This window comes from Aegilops tauschii, chromosome 3, assembly GCF_002575655.3.
Source record: "Aegilops tauschii subsp. strangulata cultivar AL8/78 chromosome 3, Aet v6.0, whole genome shotgun sequence".
NCBI lineage: Eukaryota > Viridiplantae > Streptophyta > Magnoliopsida > Poales > Poaceae > Aegilops > Aegilops tauschii.
Window position 1 is genome coordinate 147,385,612 of NC_053037.3, and position 15,940 is coordinate 147,401,551.

A 15,940-nucleotide genomic window follows, 5' to 3' on the forward strand; every position below is an offset into this window, starting at 1 on the left:
AAATCACACAAAGTTTTTGGAATCGTGGAAACACTAGTACCCAAGTCACACAAAGCATAGCATTCATGATCTTTAATTTTAATTTTAATAGTAGGTTCCCACTCATCATAAAGTTTTCTAGGGATAGAAACTTCCAACTCAAGTTTTTCTTCATAAGATTGCATCAAAGCATCAATGATATGTTTAGTAAAAGCTTTATGTTGACTATAAGCATGTGGAGAATTTAGCACGGATTGCAACAAGGAAATACAATCTATCAAAGAGCAATTATCATAATTAAATTCCTTGAAATCCAAAATAGTGGGTTCATTAATATCTAGAGTTTTGATCTCTTCAATCCTACTTTTACCAATTTTTGCATCAAGATCTAAAAACTCCGAATTTTTGGAACGCCTTCTAGGTAAAGGTGGATCATATTCAGTCCCATCATTATCAAGATTCATATTGCAAAACAAAGATTTAATAGGGGACACATCAATAACTTTTAGATCTTCATCTCTATTTTCATAGAAATTTTTCGGCTTAGCGGCCATCTTATTAACTAAGGTGGCCTGCTTATTCGAAACTTCAGCTATTAACTTCTCTAGATGAGCAATCTGAGATTTCAAACCGTAAAAATCTTTAGACATATCATCGAGCTCTTTATTCATGTAACCCATCAAACTTTTTTGTTCTTTAAGCTCGTTCCTAAAGAGATTATTATGCTCAAATTGTAAAACCATAAAACTCCTGACGTTGCTTTCGATCTCTTCTAACCTTTTAAGGTAAAGATCACCAGATCTAGGTAGAGCCATAGTGACAAGCAAGCGAAAAAGAGACAAACGGAAAAGAGATGGCGAATAAAACGGCAAGGGTGAAGTGGGGGAGAGGAAAATGAGAGGCAAAAGGCAAATAATGTAATGCGGGAGATAAGGTTTTGTGATGGGTACTTGGTATGCTGACTTTTGCGTAGACTCCCCGACAACGGCGCCAGAAATCCTTCTTGCTACCTCTTGAGCACTGCGTTGGTTTTCCCTTGAAGAGGAAAGGGTGATGCAGTAAAGCAGCGTAAGTATTTCCCTCAGTTTTTGGGAACCAAGGTATCAATCCAGTAGGAGGCCACGCATGAGTCCCTCGCACCTACACAAACAAATAAATCCTCGCAACCAACGCAATAAAGGGGTTGTCAATCCCTTCACAGTCACTTACGAGAGTGAGATTTGGTAGATATGATAAGATAATATTTTTGGTATTTTTATGATAAAGATGCAAAGTAAAGAAAGCAAAATAAAAACGGCAATAGAAATAGCTTGTTGTTGGGAGATTAAATATGATGGAAAATAGACCCGGGGGCCATAGGTTTCACTAGTGGCTTCTCTCGAGAGCATAAGTATTACGGTGGGTAAACAAATTACTGTTGAGCAATTGACAAAATTGAGCATAGTTATGAGAATATCTAGGTATGATCATGTATATAGGCATCACGTCCGCGACAAGTAGACCGACTCCTGCCTGCATCTACTACTATTACTCCACAACATCGACCGCTATCCAGCATGCATCTAGAGTATTAAGTTCATAAGAATAGAGTAACGCTTTAAGTAAGATGACATGATGTAGACGGATAAACTCATGCAATATGATATAAACCCCATCTTGTTATCCTCGATGGCAACAATACAATACGTGTCTTGCTGCCCCTACTGTCACTAGGAAAGGACACCGCAAGATTGAACCCAAAGCTAAGCACTTCTCCCATTGCAAGAAAGATCAATCTAGTAGGCCAAACCAAACTGATAATTCGAAGATACTTGCAAAGATAACCAATCATACATAATAGAATTCAGAGAAGATTCAAATATTATTCATAGATAAACTTGATCATAAACCCACAATTCATCGGTCTCAACAAACACACCTCAAAAGAAGATTACATCGAATAGATCTCCACGAGAATCGTGGAGAACTTTGTATTGAGATCCAAAGAGAGAGAAGAAGCCATCTAGCTAATAACTATGGACCCGAAGGTCTGAGGTAAACTACTCACACATCATCGGAGAGGCTATAGTGTTGATGTAGAAGCCCTCCGTGATCGATGCCCCCTCCGGCGGAGCTCCGGAAAAGGCCCCAAGATGGGATCTCACGGGTACAGAAGGTTGCGGCGGTGGAATTAGGTTTTTGGCTCCGTTTCTGGTAGTTTGGGGGTACGTAGGTATATATAGGAGGAAGAAGTTCGTCGGTGGAGCAACGTGGGGCCCACGAGGGTGGTGGGCGCGCCCAGGGGGTAGGCGTGCCCCCTACCTCGTGCCTTCCTGGTTGATGTCTTGACGTAGGGTCCAAGTCCTCTGGATCACGTTCGTTCCGAAAATCATGTTCCCGAAGGTTTCATTCCGTTTGGACTCCGTTTGATATTCTTTTTTGCGAAACTCTGAAATAGGCAAAAAACAACAATTCTGGGTTGGGCCTCCGGTTAATAGGTTAGTCCCAAAAATAATATAAAAGTGTATAATAAAGCCCATTAATGTCCAAAACAGAATATAATATAGCATGGAACAATAAAAAATTATAGATACGTTGGAGACGTATCAGTGCACGGCGTCTTCCCAGTACGGAGGCAGTACTCCGCCTCCTCCGCCTCGCAGCGCTTGACGTATCGATCTGCCTCTTGCTGGCGGACGAGCACGAACGATCTTGCCATTTCGTTGGGTGCCCACCGGAGCTCCTCGTCGGTGGCACATTGGAGCTTATCGGCCCACCTCCACGCAGCGACGAGGCGCCCAGCGCCTTTGACCTTCCTCTGAAGTACCCATCTTCGTACACCTCCTCCGCACGATGACACGCCCGCCCCCAAAGCTCCGCCGCCTCCTTTTTCTAGGCGGCATCACGGGCTTCACATGCCACCTAGTACTTGGCTTCCTCCTCCGCCATCTCCTTCTTGAACGCCACTTGCCTGGCTTTCTCAGCCGGTGGCATCGACTTCCACAGACAAAGATTGTACTGTCCCCAAAACCAATCCAAAGTTGGGGGGTCCGGCGCAACCTCGTCCGATGGCGCGTAGGGGTCCTCGTCGCTGCTATTTGAGTGAGCGTCCTCGGGGGGCGACGACTCCTCGCCGGCGCGTGGGCAGACCATCGGCGCCATGGCAGAGATTTGAGAGAGAGAGAGAGAGAGAGGGCGAGGGGAGGATGTAGATGAGAATGCAGGCGGGACGACATGAGCAAGGTAGTATTTATTGGTGGCCGGAATCTAGATCGACGGGAACATTACAAACGCCGGTCACCGGAATTTATGAGTATTGTAGTTTGAATTACACATGATTCCCGCAGCAAAATCCGTGTGTGAATATGATAGCTGACGGTTTCCAATACAGAACCGTGTCTAATTAATGACCCCAGCCACTCACCTACCAAACCTCGAGCCGCAAGATAGAGTGCCAACCGTGTGGGGGCGGTTGTCTTGCCAGATCTTTACATTTTCTTTTTTGAACACCAGATTTTTACATCGTCTGATGATTTTTTAACTCGCACACAAGTACACAAAAATATGATTTTTCAAACCGTTATGGTTAGCCGTTGCATGTAGATGTAGTTCAAATTTGAATTACGATCATTAAATGGCTAGAAAATCACTTAAATGTCTTGAAAAGGTCAAATGACCCCTAGAATTTTCCAAATTTTCACATGACAGTTGTAGTAGTGCACGATAAACGTTTAGAAAAAATTTGAAGGCCGTAAGAGGAAGCTATCTCCTATTCGTCATCAAACATGCATTGTTCCCTCTCTGAACCACGAGCCTTCTAGTGAGTTGCTCCTGTTTGTGAGGGGTGCGTGTCCAAACTTTCTTCAAGCAGGCCAATTTTTTTACCACATCATCTTGGTGGCATGACATTACATCAAGCAAGGTTTCATGTTTTTCTGATCATTTTTTAATTTTTTGGAATTAAAATGCCATGGCACTCCATGCATGTGTCCATGCCGTGAGACCAATATGTTTGAAAATTCCTTCTAATTTACTGCACATGGAATTAACTCGCACTCAAGTATACAAATATGATTTTTCGAACCGTTATGGTTAGCTGTTGCATGTAGATGTAGTTCAAATTTGAATTACGGTCATTAAATGGCTAGAAAATCACTTAAATGTCTTTAAAAGGTCAAATAACCCCTAAAATTTTCCAAATTTTCACATGATAGTTGTATTAGTGCACTCTAAATTTAGAAAAAAATTGAAGGCCTTAAGTGGAAGCTATGTCCCGTTCGTCATCAAACGTGCATTGTTCCCTCTCGGAACCACCAGCCTTCTAGTGAGTTGCTCCGGTTTGTGAGGGGGTGTGTCCAAACTTTCGTCAAACAGGCCAATTTTTTTACCACATCATCTTGGTGGCATGACATTACATCAAGCAAGGTTTCATGTTTTTCTGATCATTTTTTTAATTTTTTGGAATTAAAATGCCATGGCACTCCATCCATGTGTCCATGCCGTGAGACCAATATGTTTGAAATTCCTTCTAATTTACTGCACATGGAATTAACTCGCACACAAGTACACAAATATGATTTTTCAAACCGTTATGGTTAGCCGTTGCATGTAGATGTAGTTCAAATTTGAATTACGGTCATTAAATGGCTAGAAAATCACTTAAATGTCTTTAAAAGGTCAAATGACCCCTGAAATTTTCCAAATTTTCACATGACAGTTGTATTAGTGCACGTTAAATGTAGAAAAATAGGCCGCAAGAGGAAGTTATCTCCCGCTCGTCCTCAAACATGCATTGTTCCCTCTCGGAACCACGAGCCTTCTAGTGAATTGCTCCGGTTTGTGAGGGGGGTGTCCAAACTTTCGTCAAACAGGCCAATTTTTTTACCACATCATCTTGGTGGCATGACATTACATCAAGCAAGGTTTCATGTTTTTCTGATAATTTTCCATTTTTTTGGAATTAAAATGTCATGGCACTCCATGCATGTGTCCATGCCGTGACACCAATATGTTTGAAAATTCCTTCTAATTTACTGCACATGGAATTAACTCGCACACAAGTACACAAATATGATTTTTCAAATCGTTATGGTTAGCCATTGCATGTAGATGTAGTTTAAATTTGAATTACGATCATTAAATGGCTAGAAAATTACTTAAATGTCTTTAAAATGTCAAATGACCCCTGAAAGTTTCCAAATTTCACATGACAGTTGTATCAGTGCACATTAAATGTAGAAAAACATTTGAAGGCCGTAAGAAGAAGCTATCTCCCGTTCGTCATCAAACATGCATTGTTCCCTCTCAGAACCACCAGCCTTCTAGTGAGTTGCTCCGGTTTGTGAGGGGGTGTGTCCAAAATTTCGTCAAACAGGCAAAAAAAATTACCACATCATCTTGGTGGCATGACATTACATCAAGCAAGGTTTCATGTTTTTCTCATCATTTTTTAATTTTTTTGGAATTAAAATGACATGGCACTCCATGCATGTGTCCATGCCGTGAGACCAATATGTTTGAAAATTCCTTCTAATTTACTGCACATGGAATTAACTCGCACACAAGTACACAAATATAATTTTTCAAACCGTTATGGTTAGTCGTTGCAGGTAGATGTAGTTCAAATTTGAATTACGGTCATTAAATGGCTAGAAAATCACTTAAATGTCTTTAAAAGGTCAAATGACCCCTAGAATTTTCCAAATTTTCACATGACAGTTGTAGTGCTGCACGTTAAATGTAGAAAAAAAATTGAAGGCTGTAAGAGGAAGCTATCTCCTGTTCGTCATCAAACATGCATTGTTCCCTCTCGGAACCACGAGCCTTCTAGTGAGTTGCTTCGATTTGTGAGGGGTGTGTGTCCAAACTTTTTTCAAACATGCCAATTTTTTACCACATCATCTTGGTGGCATGACATTACATCAAGCAAGGTTTCATGTTTTTCTGATCATTTTTTATTTTTTTTGAATTAAAATGCCATGGCACTCCATGCATACATATGCATGTGTCCATGTCGTGAGACCAATATGTTTGAAAATTCCTTCTACTGCACATGGAATTAACTCGCACACAAGTACACAAATATGATTTTTCAAACCGTTATGGTTAGCCGTTGCATGTAGATGTAGTTCAAATTTGAATTACGGTCATTAAATGGCTAGAAAATCACTTAAATGTCGTCAAAAGGTCAAATGACCCTTGAAATTTTCCAAATTTTCACATGACAGTTGTATTAGTGCACGTTACACGTAGAAAAAATTTGAAGGCCGTAAGAGGAAGCTATCTCCCATTCGTCAGCAAACATGCATTGTTCCCTCTCGGAACCACGAGCCTTCTAGTGAGTGGCTCCAGTTTGTGAGGGGTGTGTGTCCAAACTTTCGTCACACATGCCAAATTTTTTACCACATCATCTTGGTGGCATGACATTACATCAACCAAGGTTTCATGCGTTTATGATATTTTTTTTGGAATTTAAATGCCATGGCACTCCATGCTTAATTGTGCCATAGCTGTTAGACCAATATGTTTGAAAATTCCTTCCAATTTACTGCACATGGAATTAAATCGCACATAAGTACACAAAATATGACTCTTCAAACCATTATGGTTAGTTGTTGCATGTACATGTAGTTCAAATTTCAATTACGATCATTAAATGGCTAGAAAATCACTTCAATGACTTAAAAGGTCAAATGACCCCTGAAATTTTCCAAAAATTGCCATGATAGTTGTATTAGTACTACAAATTTTCTCGTACATTTAAAACACCATCCGTTGCCACTTTACTCCAAATTCGTCTTTTACAGCTAATAAGAAATATCTACAACATCGCACACAATTGTTTTGTAGGAACCGTTTGCGATGAAAATATCTGGGTCTATTTAAGTCTTCCTCCTTAAGCTTCGCCGGCTCGTCTGCTCCAGTGCCGGGAACCCCCGAATCCACGAATCCCGATCCCCATTCCCGCACCCCCTTCTTGCAAAGATGACGCCGTGGAAACGCTTCATGAAGGCTCGTACGATGGTCGTGTCCCCTCGAGCACCGCCGCCTGCGCCAAGAGTGCAGCCGCCTACGCCTAGAGTGTCGCCGCATCCGCATTGAGCGTGGCCGCTTCCGCCGAGAGGGCATCTGCGGCAGCCGACAGGGCAGCTGCAATAGCCGAGACGGCTACAGCTGCTGCTGCGACGGCGACCGCAAATGCCGAGAGCGCTCGAGCTGTCGTCCGTGCCACCGATGTCGCCCTGGCCCGGGTCGAGGCCATCCACGCCAAGATCGAGGATGCACACGCCAAGATATTTTAGGCCACCTCGAAATCCAGCATGCAACCCACGTCTGAAAAGGCGGCAATGGCCATGGAGCACCTGCTTCCTCATGAGGTCGCCGAGCGGGAGCTGGAGATGCAGGAGGCGACGGAGATCAAGGAGCGCCAGGAGGAGGAGTTGCTCGTGGCCGAGGTCAAGGTAGAGAAGAGTCTGTCCGTCGAGGAATCGGCGGTGGGGTACCAACACGAGCTCTGGCGTAGCCACTACTATGAGTACTACAACCTTGAGGGCGGCGCCGAGGACGAGGACGAGGACGCGGTCGACTTCAGCAGGGGGGCGCGGAGTCCACCAACGGCGGCATGTTGCCAGGACAAGGCATCGACGTCTCATTTCACACCGGCTATGCATAGGCCGACGCGGCGGCAGATTTGTTAAAATTATGCGTACTTAGGCTTTGTTTTTAATGCTGGTCTTTTGTTATAGCAATGTTTAGGTCAACTGGCTCTGTTTAATTACTAAAATTGCTCGATTCAGTAAGTGTGGTATGTCTGCTGTACGCTCTTTTGTGTGCCCAAATTAGCAAGCGATGTTAAATTATGCAATGACGTACCCGGGGAAATTTTCACTAAAATTTGAATTATCAAACTCATCCCATGCGCGTAAAGCAGAAGAATCATTTGCGATGCACACAATCGTTCAAAGTGAATGGTCCGGCGGCACCGGGCGCAAAGTTTCCCTCCACATTTCCAAAATTTTGGCCTACCGCCAAAATATCTACCCCCGCCGCCCCCTCCCCCTTCCCCACCCCCTTTTCTTCCCGACCACAAGTCACATTTTATCCTGTTTCCTCCTTGCTTCCTTCCTTCCTTCCTTCCTAAGCTATAGCCGCTTCCTCGCTTGCTTCCTCGCTCTCGCCATCTCGCATACTACCGCTAGGGTCGCCATGGTCTTCTTCAAAGACCTCTCCAGCGGTTCCTCCTCCGGCAATGACTCCTTCACCACCCGGGTATGCCTCTCTTCTCTCTCTCGGGCTATGACTTGGAATGAAGGATTTTTACCCGGCGGTCGATTTGAGTCATTTCTTCCTCTTGTAGCCCCCTAGGACCATCAGTGGCAACGAATGGAGCGAGGTGGCTGAAGATCTAGCTATCTGCTCGTTGTCACCATCAATCTCCATGCGTGAAGCTAGTTGCGTTTGAATCTGTGGACGGTGGAAGGAAGTTTCTGGCATGTGCAGAGAAGGTTAGACCCTCTTTCATTGTTACAAATCATTTGTTAGATGTGATTCAGACACTGTCACGGTCCCAACCCATTCATACCACACCTTCAACCAAACGCATCCTAAGACAGTGTCACAGTTCATACCTAGGCCCTGTTTGGATCCATAGGTTAGAGTTAGTTTGGGTTAGTTTGGACTCAACTAACCCAAAAATATCCAAACAGGAGGGTTAGTTTGGGTTAGATGCATCTAACCCATCCAAAAAATCTAACTCACCCAAGAGGTGCTTATTAGGGTTAGTTCTTTTCGGGACCACTAAAAACACATTTTTCTCTCGCTCTCCCCACAGCAGATCCCTCCCCACTTCCTCGAAGCTTCTCGTCCTCTCCCCCATCCCTCTCACAACGCCCATGAAGGCGCCTCGCCGTATCCGCGCTCCATCTAACCCTGCCATCCAAACACCTCTTTGGCTAGAGTTAATTCAGGGTTAGTTCAGGGTTAGAATCTAACTCTAACCTCTAACTGAGTTAGAGTATCCAAACAGGGCTCTAGTATCTAAAATTGTTGCCATCTCATCAGCGGTGCCATTAGAAAATTATTTGGCACCGCTTCAGCAGTTTGTGCAGCCAACTTTGGTCCACACATCCGAGCAGCCAAGCAGTAAAATACTAAATCTTTATGGCACGAAGGAACTGGTCATCGGAGCAACTAGGAGCTCCGGAGTCCGGGTCCCTGATTATTTTCCGCTGCATCGGCTCGCCAGTGCAGGGCACCGATGCGAGATGTAGCAATAGTTGTCTTTACACCAGTTTTGGCATACATAGTGGACGGTCTTAGTGCTATTAGTTCTATGTTACTAAATTTGTGCATGTACACACCTGTTAGTATCAATTTGTTGTCATGCAAACACTGTCGCTATGCTGTTGCAGTTATATTTACCTTCCTCATAAAATGTTCAATTTGTTATTTATTGTACATGAGTAAGAACTTGTAGCGTTGTTGTAGTTAATTATAGCTTCTGATGTTTCAGAATTTGGTTGTTGTCTCAGTAGCAATTAATTCATTTGCACATTGATCTATTTGAGAAGACATGTCATAATTAACATGTTTCTTCAGTTTTTCAAAATAAGCGTTGGTGATTTTCTGTGTTGCTATAAACCCATTTCCCCTACAATAGTTACTGGTCTATTTTTAAATATTATAGGATGAACTGAAGTGTGCTTACTTGGAGTGGGTTCATCAAGAGTGGCCACAGTCTTTGAAGATGTGCCTAGCAAAGCTCTGGAGCATGTATGAGGAAGAGAACAGAGGTAGGCTTAGAGAAAGTGTTGTCAATGCTGAAGAATATTTGAAGATGCGGAATAAAAAGAGGAAGGCGGATAATGAGCTCAGATTTTTTAAATCAGACTTTGCTAAGATGGTGTTGGCGAAGGAGGAGGCACTTTCCCAGTTGGCCAGTGCAAAACAGGTTCTTACTAAACTGAAAGCAGAGGTGGATAAGACAAGCCTGGACGATCGCGATTAGGGAAATGAATATATTGTTCTAATATTGTTCTTATGAAGTTGAACTAGCCATATGTTGTACTGTGCTGTTTTCATGTAGCTATCGTACTGTGATGTTATAATATATCTATGTCCCTGGTATGAAATTGGCAAACAGCTGTTTGATATGAAATGTGAATTTGCGTAATACTGGAATTATTAAGTGTAAACTAATAAACCTACTGAATGTGTCATGGAACTTTGCAAACGGTTCTAGCAGTAAAAGTGCTTGTGATGGATAGCCCAATGCCACACAGTTTTCTTCATCAAATCATGTGTGATGTAGTTGATAAAAGCAATCAGTTAACCAAGGCAGAGCGTGTGTGATAGTTACACCTTTCACACACAAGCCTACACACAAAACTGTGTGGGATGTACATCCGAACCGAAACGTTTTCCCTGGATTGACTATGTGGGATGTACATAAGAACGGAAACGTATTCCTTGGAATGACTGTGTGTGATATACATATGAACGGAAACGTTTTCCCTGGATTGACTGTGTGGGATGTACATAAGAACGGAAACGTATTCATTGGATTGAGTGTGTGTGATATACATATGAACGGAAATGTTTTTCTGGGATTCACCGTGTGGGATGTACATACGAACAGAAATGATTGGGTTTCGATGCCACGCCCGATCGCGCACGAGCTCATTTTGCCCCAGCCTGTGTCCTAGGAGGGCCTATCCCCGACGGTTTCTGGGTCGTGTGGGAAGGACCCCCCTATCGCCCACACTCACTTGGCGACGGTTCCAAATGTCGTCACAGAAAGGGGTTAAAAATCGTTTGTATAGCACCGATGCATACCAATGAATTGAGGTTGCCTCATATGCTTCATCTTTTTAATCTCTTTCATGAAAATGATGGAAAGGGAAATTGTGCTCAAGTGTTAGAAGAAAAAGTCTATAAAATGTTTGGCACTAAATCTTTGAATGATGAGGATGTTGTTAGTATGAATTCTTTGAATATCCATGACGCTAATGATATGCAAAGCTACAAGCTTGGGGATGCTATGTTTGATGGAGATGATATTTTTAGTCCCCCAAGTTTTGATGAGCAAATTTATTATGATGATAGCATGCCTCCTATTTGCGATGATTATATTGGTAAAAGTGGGTTTGGAAGAGTGTCAACTTTAGGAAGTAATGATCCCACTATCTTGGAGGGTGTTGAATCTTATTATAATGATAAAAGTGGATTTGGAGAGGTCATGACTTTATTTAGTAATGATTCCACTATCTTGGAAGAGGTTTTAATCGATTATGATGAGAACAAAGTTGCTACTCATGATGATTATTGTGATGACACTTATGTTACAAAAAGTAGTGATGATTATATTTATAAAGCTTGTCATTTTTATGATTACCCTTTTTCTGAACATTATTCGAGTTTCTTATGATACTCCCACTATTCCGAATGAGAAGAGTTTTGCTTATGTGGAGAGTAGTAAAATTTCTATGCTTATGGATCATGAAAGTACTACTTTATGTGATGGTTATATTGTTGAATTCATTCATGATGCTACTGAAAATTATTATGAGGGAGGAGTATATGCTTGTAGGAATTGCAATAATATCAAGTTTCCTCTCTATGTGCTTAAAATCTTGAACTTTTGCTTGTCTTACCTTCCTATGCTAGTTGATTCTTATTCCCATAAGTTGTTTGCTCACAAAATCCCTATGCATAGGAAGTGGGTTAGACTTAAATGTGCTTGTCATATGCTTCATGATGCTCCCATTATGTTTCAATTCTTATCTTTTATGTGAGCATCATTGAAATCACGATGCCTAGCTAGAAAGGCATTAAAGAAAAGCGGTTGTTGGGAGACAACCCAACACCTTTACCTACTGTTTTTGTGTGTTCACATGATTATGCTACTGTAGTAATCATGTTTTATAGCTTTTGTTTCAATAAAGTGCCAAGTAAAGCCTTTGGGATGGCTTACGGTGATAGTTGATTTGATCTTGTTGAAAAACAGAACTTTTGCGCTCAGGAAAACAATTCTTATTCTTAACAGAAGCGTGATAAAATACTGATTCTTTTTGCAGAAGATTAATAAACAAATTGTTGAGGTTGCCGCTAATTTTTCAGAATTTTTGGAGTACAGAAGTATTCAAGAGTTACATATTACTACAAACTGTTCTATTTTTGATAGATTCTGTTTTCGATGCATAGTTTGCTTGTTTTCTAGTTTCTATGGCTTATATTGCTTAATATAAATTGTAGAAATGATAGGGTACAGTAGGCATCATGTGAGAAAATTTATGAATCTTGTCTTGACAGTACCTAAGTGGTGATTTGCTTTATTATACTAATGGAGCTTACGAGTTTTCTGTTGAGTTTTGTGTTGTGAAGTTTTCAAGTTTTGGGTAAAGTTTCGATGGACTACGGAATAAGCAGTGGCAAGAGCCTAAGCTCGGGGATGCCCAAGGCACCCCAAGGTAATATCCAAGGACAACCAAGAGCCTAAGCTTGGGGATGCCCCGAATGGCATCCCCTCTTTCGTCTTCGTTCATCGGTAACTTTACTTGGGGCTATATTTTTATTCGCCACATGATATGTGTTTTGCTTGGAGCGTAATTTTATTTTATTTTATTTTTCTTGCTGTTTGAATAATATCCCAAGATCTGAAATTCTTAAATGTTAGAGAGTCTTCACATAGTTACATAATTATTCGACTACTCATTGATATTCACTTATATCTTTTGGAGTAGTTTGTCATTTGCTCTAGTGATTCACTTATATCCTTTTAGAGCATGGCGGTAGTTTTATTTTGAAGAAATTTATGAACTCTCATGCTTCACTTATATTATTTTGAGAGTCTTGAAACAACATGGTAATTTGCTTTGGTTATGAATTTAGTCCTAATATGATGGGCATCCAAGAGGGATATAATAAAAAAATTCATATAAAGTGCATTGAATACTATGAGAAGTTTGATTCCTTATGATTGTTTTGAGATATGAAGATGGTGATATTACAGTCATGCTAGTGAGTAGTTGTGAATTTGAGAAATACTTGTGTTAAAGTTTGTGATTCCCGTAGCATGCACGTATGGTGAACCGTTATGTAACGAAGTCGGAGCATGATTTATTTATTGATTGTCTTCCTTATGAGTGGCGGTCGGGGACAAGCGATGGTATTTTCCTACCAATCTATCCCCCTAGGAGCATGCTCGTAGTACTTTGTTTCAATGACTAATAGATTTTTGCAATAAGTATGTGAGTTCTTTATGACTAATATTGAGTCCATGGATTATATGCACTCTCACCCTTCCACCTTTGCTAGCATCTCTAGTACCGCGCAACTTTCGCCGGTACCATACACCCACCATATACCTCCCTCAAAACAGCCTACCTATTATGGCATTTCCATAGCCATTCTGAGATCTATTTCCATGCAACTTTCCACCGTTCCGTTTATTATGACATGCTTCATCATTGTCGTTTGCTTTGCATGATCATGTAGTTGACATCGTATTTGTGGCAAAGCCACCTTTCATAATTCTTTCATACATGTCACTCTTGAGTCATTGCACATCCTGGTACACCGCCGAAGGCATTCATATAGAGTCATATATTTGTTCTAGTATCGAGTTGTAATTCTTGAGTTGTAAGTAAATAAATGTGTGATGATCATCATTATTAGAGTATTGTCCCGGTGAGGAAAGGATGATGGAGACTATGATTCCCCCACAAGTCAGGATGAGACTCCGAACGAAAAAAGAGAGGGAAAAAAAGAGGGCAAAAAAACATGAGAGAAAAAGAGAGAAGGGGCAATGCTACTATCCTTTTACCACACTTGTGCTTCAAAGTAGCACCATGATCTTCATGATAGAGAGTCTCCTATGTTGTCACTTTCATATACTAGTGGGAATTTTTCATTATAGAACTTGGCTTGTATATTCCAATGATGGGCTTCCTCAAATTGCCCTAGGTCTTCGTGAGCAAGCGAGTTGGATGCACACCCACTTAGTTTCTTTTTTAGCTTTCATAAACTTATAGCTCTAGTGCATCCGTTGCATGGCAATCCCTACTCACTCACATTGATATCTATTGATGGGCATCTCCATAGCTCGTTGATACGCCTAGTTGATGTGAAACTATCTCCTTTCTGTCTTCTCCACAACCATCATATTCTATTTCACCTATAGTGCTATATCCATGGCTCACGCTCATGTATTGCGTGAAAGTTGAAAAGGTTTGAGAACATCAAAAGTATGAAACAAATGCTTGGCTATTCATCCGGGTTGTGCATGATTTAATACTTTGTGTGATGAAGATGGAGCATAGCCAGACTATATGATTTTGTAGGGATAACTTTCCTTGGCTACGTTATTTTGAGAAGACATGATTGCTTTATTAGTATGCTTGAAGTATTATTGTTTTTATGTCAATATTATACTTTTGTTTTGAATCTTATGTATCTGAACATTCATGGAAAATTACATGGATGAGTATGTTAGGTAGCATTCCACATCAAAAATTATGTTTTTATCATTTACCTACTCGAGGACGAGCAGGAATTAAGCTTGGGGATGCTTGATACGTCTCTGACATATCTATAATTTTTTATTGTTCCATGCTATTATATTATCCATCTTGGATGTTTTATATGCTATTTTATATGATTTTTGAGACTAACCTATTAACCTAGAGCCCAGTGCCAGTTTTTGTTTTTCCTTGTTTTTGAGTTTCGCAGAAAAGGAATATCAAACGGACTCCAATTGACCTGAATATTTACGGTGATTTTTTATGGACCAGAAGAAGCCCCCGAAGCAAAAGAGGGCCAGAAGAGTCCCGAGCCAACCACAAGGGTGGGTGGCGCGCCCTACCCCCGGGAGGGTGCTCCGTCCTTGTGGTTGACTCGTGGACCCCCTGACGTGAAATCGACGCCAAAAATTCCTATAAATACATAAACCCCCGAAAATAAACCTAGATCGGGAGTTCCGCCGCCGCAAGCCTCTGTAGCCACCAAAAACCAATCGGGACCCTGTTCCGGCACCCTGCCGGAGGCGGGTAATCATCATCGGTGGTCATCTTCATCATCCCGGCGCTCTCCATGACGAGGAGGGAGTAGTTCACCCTCGGGGCTGAGGGTATGTACCAGTAGCTATGTGTTTGATCTCTCTCTCGTGTTCTTGATTTGGCACGATCTTGATGTACCGCGAGCTTTGCTATTATAGTTGCATCTTATGATGTTTCTCCCCCTCTCCCTTCTTGTAATGGATTGAGTTTTTCTTTTGAAGTTATCTTATCGGATTGAGTCTTTAAGGATTTGAGAACACTTGATGTATGTCTTGCATGTGCTTATCTGTGGTGATAATGGGATGTTCACGTGATCTACTTGATATATGTTTTGGTGATCAACTTGCGGGTTCTGTGACCTTGTGAACTTATGCATAGGGGTTGGCACACGTTTTCGTCTTGACTCTCCGGTAGAAACTTTGGGGCATTCTTTGAAGTTCTTTGTGTTGGTTTGAATCTGAGATTGTGTGATGCATATCGTATAATCAAACCCGCGGATACTTGTGGTGACATTGGAGTATCTAGGTGACATTAGGGTTTTGGTTGATGTGTATCTTAAGGTGTTATTTTAGTACAAACTCTAGGGCTGTTTGTGACACTTATAGGAATAGCCCAATAGATCGATCAGAAAGAATAACTTTGAGGTGGTTTTGTACCCTACAATAATCTCTTCGTTTGTTCTCCGCTATTAGTGACTTTGGAATGACTCTTTGTTGCATGTTGAGGGATTATTATATGATCTAATTATGTTATCATTGTTGAGAGAACTAGTGAAAGTATGAACCCTAGGCCTTGTTTCGAAGCATTGCAGTACCGTTTTCGCTCACTTTTGTTTACTTGCTACCTTGTTGTTTTTATATTTTCAAATTACAAAAACCTATATCTACCATCCATATTGCACTTGTATCACCATCTCTTCGCCGAACTAG